Source organism: Schistocerca serialis, chromosome 3 (genome assembly GCF_023864345.2).
Source record: "Schistocerca serialis cubense isolate TAMUIC-IGC-003099 chromosome 3, iqSchSeri2.2, whole genome shotgun sequence".
In the NCBI taxonomy this organism is placed as follows: Eukaryota; Metazoa; Arthropoda; class Insecta; order Orthoptera; family Acrididae; genus Schistocerca; species Schistocerca serialis.
Window position 1 is genome coordinate 695,696,052 of NC_064640.1, and position 9,033 is coordinate 695,705,084.

Below are 9,033 nucleotides of genomic sequence, written 5' to 3' on the forward strand. Positions count from 1 at the left end.
CATTTTTTTTATTCTTGTGTTCTTAAAGATACTACAAATATATGAATTTTTTGCGAAAGGTGGCCGAAATATGACCTATTAGTAATAAGTTGTAAATATGTTTTTATATGCATAAATTGTTGTATAATTCCCCCAAAAGCTCAGGATAGAGATATTACTTATCATTGAAATCCGTACCCTACTGATAGGTGTCCATTACTTGTTCTCGGATGGCACGTGCAGATGTGAAGGGGTTACGATGTGTTTGGTGTATAATAATGTGATTCTCCCTTGTGGTGGTTAGACGTGGTCGACTGGAAACTTGACGGGTAGGCCTGCCCTCATGTTCCCATGCTGTCCAATATCGAGCCACTGTCACATCCGAATGCTCCACAAATGTGAATAATTCACGATTCGACCAGCTGGAAAATGGAGACCGACAATGAGGCCACTTTCAACGTCTGTCAGGTGCTGATAACTCTATCTCATACGAGTACGTGGCATCTCTATGTGCTTCACAGTGATCACTCGACATCTGGTGCTGTTCACGCCCCTTGTACACCGTATCAGGCCCGGCAACGTAACAGACATAACAACACTGCTGCACTCTGTCGTTCTATTTGTGATAGAATTGCAACTACAATCATTTACACGCCCGCCAATGTTGTGTACGCGCACAATGTTACATTGACATCCGACCATATCTTCCGGGTGCTTCGCGTCCTTTTTTTTCAGGCAGTGTATATAATAGCATTTTATATTTAAAAAGTGTGTCTTTTATTGAAATAGTACAATCAGACTAATGCACTCTGTAGCCTCTCGCATAGCTGTGTTTTATACTTTATAGACAAATGCCCTAATTGTTTTGTTGTGTGTCGTAACTGTATCTGGTGAAAAGGGCTGTGTCTGAAACCAATTTAAAATGCTCGTTACCACTTTAACTACTCATAACTGTTAGGACTTACACATTATGTTCACCACAGGTTGTTTACAGGTTGTTACAGCAGGAATAATAAATATTTTAGTATGTGGTAGTATAGGCTAATTCGAAGAAATTCTTCCATACAAATTTCCATTTATGTTATATGTACAGTGATACAGTTGATTATAGAGATAAGTTCCCATTCCTACAGTTGCTCCGCGTTTATTAAGGATAGTCATTTTTGTTTTTAAGTACATATTGTGAAGTTGTGCTTGAGTTTACGTAACTACTATGTGATATGGTATGACAGACAACTAGTTGTTTCGGCCTGTTGTGTAACCACATTACCTAGACTTTCTTGAAAACGAGGTTCCAGTATTATTGGAAGAGCTTTCCTTGGCTGCAAGGATGGATATGTTCTTCCAACATGACGATGCCTCTGCACATTCTAGTCGTCAGGTGACCATCATCGAAGCCTAACACTCCCCGAAAGATGTATCGGCAGGAATGGTGATGTTTCTTGACCACTAAGGTCTCCGATCCTTATCCCTATAGCTTTTAGCCTGCAGGTATGCTTGAATGTCTACAAAGAAAAACCGAACACTAGAGACGAATTGATTGTTAGGATAATGAATGGTCCTGCCCTCATAAAAGAACGCCAAGAAGACATCCCGAGAGCTACACGTTGTGCTGTCAATAGAATTTCGGAATTGCGTTGAAGTCGGAGTTCGAATTTTCGAAAATCAGCTTTGGACTCAATCATATGCATTTTCTTAACACATTCAGAGAATATCAGTTTTTATTATACGCTAAAAGCTATGTATCTGCAAAGAATAAAAATCGGATACCTATTGTATGGAAATGAAGTCTCATACTTATTCACAGAGCGTTCAGGAACGATGCGGGAGACCCGCACCGTTGGAGTAGGCAAGGTCCTTAATGGAGGTGGTTTTCCGTTGCATTCCTCCTACCGTAATGGGGATGAAAGATGACACAACACCCAGTCATTTCGGGACAGGTGAAAATTCCTGATCCTGGTGGGAATCGAACCCGAGACCCCGTGTTCGGGAAGCGAGAACGCTGCCGCGAGACCACGAGCGGCGTACACAGGTCGTATTGAATGTTTTATTAGAATTAGTCTATACTACCTTCTCTTAAAACACGTGGTCGCTACAGTGAAACTTTCGCTACTTGAGCCAGAGTCGACGGAAAACTATTTATCGTATGGGTATCCAACTTTATAGGAATGATGTTCAGACTGTGCGCTGTGGGATTCATTTTGTTAGCAGTGTTCGTGTCTTGAATTGCCGTTAGGTGCCGGTACTGTCGCGGCAAAACTGGGCTGAAACACAAGCACCAGTGTGCATTTCACTTGCTGACAGTCAACAGGGGTCTGGACAAGGTGAGGAGGGCTTTAGTCGTAAAGCTGTTTTATCAAAACTACGGCAATGGTGCTGCTGCTCTTCTCGAGTACCGACGCATTAAGGGAATTGAGAGAGGTTTTCTTTCCGCAACAGAGATGAAGGACATGTTTCAGAAGTTAGAATTAAATGGCGATTTGGAAATTGCTCCCGGGAGAGACCGAGGGCCAGGACGCTATGTGTGACCTTCAAGCAAGTGGTTGGTTGGTTGTTTGGGGAAGGAGACCAGACAGCGTGGTCATCGGTCTCATCGGATTAGGGAAGGAAGTCGGCCGTGCCCTTTCAGAGGAACCATCCCGGCATTTGCCTGGAGTGATTTAGGGAAATCACGGAAAACCTAAATCAGGATGGCCGGACGCGGGATTGAACCGTCGTCCTCCCGAATGCGAGTCCAGTGTCAAACCACTGCGCCACCTCGCTCGGTTCAAGCAAGTGCACAAGCTCTGTGACGAAAGCGGAGAACATTCCATGGACCACCGTTCGAAAAGTGCTGCGAACAATCGTGAAATGATATCTGTTGTGCGATTCCAGACTATCGGGGATGCAGATGGTCGTCACACTGACAAGGGAACCTCCCCATCACACCCCCCTCAGATTTAGTTATAAGTTGGCACTGTGGATAGGCCTTGACAAACTGAACACAGATCGATCGAGAAAACAGGAAGAAGTTGTGTGGAACTGTGAAAAAATAAGCAAAGTATACAAACTGAGTAGTCCATGGGAAGATAGGCCACTTCAAGGAAACTAGAAACACAGGAGTGCCGTGGTCTCGTGGTAACGTGAGCAGCTGCGGAATGAAAGGTATTTGGTTCAAATCTTCCATCGAGTGAAAAGTTTAATTTTTTATTTTCAGTTTATGTGACAAACTCTCATGTTTTCATCACTTTTTTGGGAGTGATTATCACATGCACAAGAAAACCTAAATCGGGCAAGGTAGAAGAATCTTTTTACCCATTCGCCAAGTGTACAAGTTAGGTGGGTCGACAACATATTCCTGTCATGTGACGCACATGCCGTCACCAGTGTCGTATAGAATATATCAGATGTGTTTTCCTGTGGAGGAATCGGTTGACCTATGACCGTGCGATCAAATGTTTTCGGTTCCCATTGGAGAGGCACGTCCTTTCGTCTACTAATCGCACGTTTTTGCGATGCGGTCGCAAAACACAGACACTAAACTTATTACAGTGAACAGAGACGTCAATGTACGAACGGACAGATAATAACTATGCAAAAATAAAGAAAATAAAATTTTCACTCGAGGGAAGACTTGAACCAAGGACCTCTCGTTCTGCTCACGCTACCACAGGACCACGGCGCTTCTGAGCTCAGGGCCTCCATGATGTTGCCTATGTGGCCCATGGACTACTCAGTTTGTATATTTTGCTTATTTTTTCACAGTTCCACACAACTTCTTCCTGTTTTCTCAATTGATCTGTGTCCAGTTTATCAAGGCCTAGCCACTGTGCCAACTATAACTAAATCTGAGGGGGGTGCGATGAGGAGGTTCCCTTGTGAGCAACGTCTGTAACCTGGAACGTAAACATGGTACGCAATTAACAAATGTTTCTCTCCCATGTGTAAATAAAAATGCCTTTCTTGCAATGGTCGATTCGTTATTTCTCTTCCGCATGTCCTTGCAAATGTTTCCACAAAGTTTCATTGTCTTACGATCACTCGTTTTTCATGGAGCCCTCAAGAAGTAGCGAAAGTTTTGTTATAACCACCCTGTATTTACTGTTCCTCCTGTAGCTCCCTGTACAGCACAAGACTGGACATTCGTGGATTTCGCTGCTGGATCACTTGCTGAGATGACTGAGAAAATGTTTGCTACTACAGATGTACTACCACTTACTGTCAATTATTTTTATTAAAGAAAAATTGGTCTCGCAACATCTTTCCAATAGTCAAACATTTACGGGACAATAATACGCTAACCTCCTGAACCAACTGTGGTGTCACCGCCAGACACCACACTTGCTAGGTGGTAGCCTTTAAATCGGCCGCGGTCCGTTAGTATACGTCGGACCCGCGTGTCGCCACTATCAGTGATTGCTGACCGCGCGCCGCTACACGGCAGGTCTAGTCTAGAGAGACTCCCTAGCACTCGCCCCAGTTGTACAGCCGCCTTTCCTAGCGATGGTTCACTGTCTACATACGCTCTCATTTGCTGAGACGACAGTTTAGCATAGCTTTCAGCTACGTCATTTGCTACGACCTAGCAAGGCGCCATATTCTTCAAGAATGTACTCTGAACTGATAATATTGTGAATCACGTACCGTCAAGAGCGACGTTCATCATTAATGGATTAAAGTTAAGTATCAAACTAATTACGTCCGCTTTCTGAATTCTAATTCCTTGTCATGTTCCAGACCTCACGTCAGTATAGTTCTTCTCTCCTTACGCCAGCCTGCGTGAGCTGAAACGCGTGCGTTCGGCCTCCTCTAGTAACACGGTGTTGGATCTTCTGCCAACACTACACGAACAGCAACAAAAGATACACGAAAATGGCATGGTTTGGCAAGGAAGAAAGTTATCTTCCATGAAGAAAATGCTCGCCCGCACAGAAGTGTGTGTCCCATGACATAAAATACGAACTGTTGCCACATTCGCGTGATATAGCTCCATCAGACTTCCATCTCTTCCAAAGCTTAAAATTTTCCTCGGTGATCGGAGATTCTCCACAAGCGAAGAAATGACACCCGAAATTGAGTGGTATTTTGCAGGCCCCACGATATCGTACAAAATATCCACACATCACGTTCATTGAACATCACATTTAATACTAATTCACTCTTTTGTTGACAGCAACACTGTAGCCTATGTTGGAATCGGAACTTCTGCGGTAATAACACTCGGATAAAGGATTTTTGTTGTGTCTTGTATCCGATACACGAAAATAATAGACGGTTCACGTCTCCTTATTCATTGCATAAATCGCATAAAGGAGATGCCTTGCATCCTTTTCGAAACAGCCGGAGTAGAAACTTACCGTGATTTATGAGTATGTACTCGATCGTTGTTATGAATGGTCTGTTTCTATTCCAACAGGTAACTCAAGGAAATAACTATTTTACTTCGCAGCCGGCCATAAGGCATTCCTTTTCAGATCTTGGCCCTGTGCCTTTGTGTGTAACACTTGTTTCTCTCTTTTTCATTGATTAAGCCCAGCATTTCTTGGTAAAGAAGTCTATGGTTTAGGATTTCGACTAAGTTCATTGCTCCCTTCGCTCAGCTGTCTATCGTCATTATGAAAGATGCCAGTGGGCCCTGGAATCCACAAAAAAATTATTGCTATTCCGCCGGCCGCTGTGGTCGAGCGGTTCTAGGCGCTTCAGTCCGGAACCACGCGGCTGCTTCGGTCGCAGGTTCGAATCCTGCCTCGGGCATGGATGTATGTGATGTCCTTAGGTTAGTTAGGTTTAAGTAGTCCTAAGTCTAAGGGACTGATGACCTCAGATGTTAAGTCCCATAGTGCTTAGTGCCATTTGAACCATTTGTTACTACTCCGGCTTCCTTATTTGTAGCGACTTCTTTAATAATGTCTATAATTATAGTCGACACACTTGGGTTCCATTTTGATTTTTTGTGGCTCTTCAGTCACAGTTGGAGGATCGGTTAATACAACCATACTGCTTCGTGTGCAAGACTACCGTATTTTACTGCTGCTCTAAGTGCGAAAGCTTCCTCAAAATTGATTGCTTACTCTATCGGTAGGGAACATAGGATTTGATAATTTTCTGCTTGGTTATGTATTGGGCATTCTAATTTGTCGCCGTCGGCGGCCATCGATCCACCCGTATATATTTTCTTTGAATTCAGGAAGACAGTATTGAGCAATACTTCGATTTTAGTTGTCAAGTTTAGAGAATCTTTATATTGTACGATATTATCGAAGATTAGTGCGTTTTGACTGCTACGGTCGCAGGTTCGAATCCTGCCTCGGGCATGGATGTGTGTGATGTCCTTAGGTTAGTTAGGTTTAAGTAGTTCTAAGTTCTAGGGGACTGGTGACCTCAGAAGTTAAGTCTCATAGTGCTCAGAGCCATTTGAACCATTTTTTTAGTGCGTTTTCATCTCGTAATAACTGAATGGGGCTAGGACTTCTGGTAAGATTTCGTGTTTCTGCATTTTGTTTCTATACAGCGTCCACCATTCAGGCGATTTCATAAACAGAGGCTTTCCCCGATTTCTAGTGAAATAGTTACATTCCTCGGCCACTACTTTATTAAACTGTTGTTAAGGTGTGTCCTGTATGTGAGATTCGCAAGTTTTTCCCTTCGGTTATTCAGTGCTAGCTCCCCTGGAGAGCAGACGTATCGACCTGTGGCAGCAACATGTGAACGTTTCCCTTTGACCGTGATGTCGACGAACGCCGCGCGCCCCTCGCTGAACTTGTGGTCGTAAACTGGGAGTGGCAGTTGCTGATTGTTTCAGGACGCATCCGTTCACTGTGCTCCACCACAACGGCCGCCCAATTCCAGACTTGAGAGCGTGCTCTGCCACTGGAAGTACGTAGCGGCCGGTCGTCTCACTCGCGATTGGGAACCGACCGAATGGGCGCAGGGGAATGTAACAGCTAGTGGCAAACACTTGCACACTACGGGCTATCTATCCATTCGACGAATGTTTTCCTAAACCCATCTCATCAGTAATTCAGATAAAGAACAATTTTATGAACTAAAGACAGAGTCTGTATACGAGTGTAATAGATTTCCAAAAAAACGTAAGACGGTATGTACTTTTATAAAATAATTATCATTACCTGTGTTTCTCATACGTTTATCAATGACATTACAGCTACATTCATGTTCTATATTATATAATCTATATGTTTTATGATATAAGCGCTGAACGCGATGCAGTCTTCCTACTTCCTTTTATTCCATTACACGAATAGGAATTCATGTAAGTTCTTTCCGCGCAGACCCGCATCGTTTCTCATTCTTAGCAAATAAATACGCTACACCGATAGCGTTATAATCAACTAATGAAGTAACTGTTATTATTTTATACAAAAATTTAATTCCATCTTATGACGAAAATGTTTTTGTTTCCAAGAAATCTACTAGAAAACTTTTTAGGAATTGTAACGTGTATTCTCTGATGCCTAAAAGCATCGAGCATTACTGCGGCTCTGTTACTAAATGTGGTTCTATTCAAGTCCGGCCTGCTTTTATTTGGTGATGATGTCAGTGTAATCGGCAAATACAAAAAATTTTAATTATTTGACATAGTAAATCGTATTTTTGATAACGGCCACATATAACACATGTATGCAATATCTGTTGGGTTGATGCATACGTTCGTGACGCTTTTGTTTTGCATGTTATATTCCTGTTGCTATGGGTTTACTTACCGATTGTCATTTTTTATTTGTAGTTCAAAGTTGTTATTTGAGTTTACGTATTACCATTTTGTCTTTTGGAGATAGTGAGTGGAGCAGTGGACGCTAGAAAATGGAGTAACAAATGGAGATATAGGAACATTTACGACATATTCTTCTCTTTGAATTCAATACAGCAGTGACAACCAGGCAGCGAGAAACATTTGTGCCGTGTATGGGGATAATGAAATTGGACAGAGCACGGCAAGCAAATGGTTTCTTAAAAAAAAAATGGTTCAAATGGTTCTGAGCAGTATGGGACTCAACATCTGAGGTTATCAGTCCCCTAGAACTTAGAACTACTTAAACCTAACTAGCCTAAGGGCATCGCACACATCCATGCTCGAGGCAGGATACGAACCTGCGACCGTAGCAGTTGCGCGGTTCCGGATTGTGGCGCCTAGAACCGCTCGGCCACCGCGGTCAGCAAATGGTTTCCTAGTTTTAAGGGGGAGCGTTTTGACATTCACCGCTCTCCACTTTCAGGAAGTCTTTGGGGTTTTTCGAAGACCGGTTAAACGCTTTAATCCACAATGATCCATGTCAGTGTACGTGAGAACTGGCAAACGTGATGAACCGTGATCATTCCACTACCAAGTGACATTTTCATGCCGTGGGGATGGTTAAAAAGCCGAGTGTTCGGGTACCTCATACTGTAAGCAAAAATCACAAAAATCAGCAGGTGCCCATACGTGCATCTTAGCTTGATCGTCAGCAGTTGGTTCATGGACCACACCGACCATCACTATCCTGTACCGTTACTAAAATTAAACTAACTAAACTCCTCCCGAACAGGCCATGAAGGCCTAACGGTACCGACGGCCGCCATGTCATCCTCAGCCCATAGGCGTCACTGGAAGGGGATATGTAGGGGCATGTAGTCAGCACACCGCTCTCCCGGCCGTATGTCAGGTTCCGAGACCGGAGCCGCTACTTCTCAATCAAGTAGCCCCTCAGTTTGCCTCACAAGGGCTGAGTGCACCCCGCTTGTCAACAGCGCTCGGCACACCGGATGGTCACCCATCCAAGTGCTAGCCCAGCCCGACAGAGCTTAACTTCGGTGATCTGATAGGAACCGGTGTTACCACTGCGGCAAGGCCGTTTGCTGTGTTGTTACTGGTGATGAGAAATGGTGTCTTTATGCTATTATACGGAAAAGAAAGGTATGGATGAGCCCAAACGAAGCATCAACTGCCCGTACAAAGACCTGCGCGCGTCCACAAAAAATAATGTTACGCATCTGGTGGAACAGCGAAGGTGTGGTGTATTAGGAACTACTCCCCCGAGCTGTAACCATCACTACTGAAATTTATTGTCAACAACT

At 43.6% G+C, this 9,033-nt stretch overlaps 1 pseudogene; it reads right to left on the reverse strand.

Moving 5' to 3' along the window:
- Window positions 1-8,697: 8,697 nt before the first annotated feature.
- On the reverse strand, window positions 8,698-8,815 carry LOC126471957 (5S ribosomal RNA; annotated as a pseudogene).
- Between the last annotated feature and the right edge of the window lie 218 nt (window positions 8,816-9,033).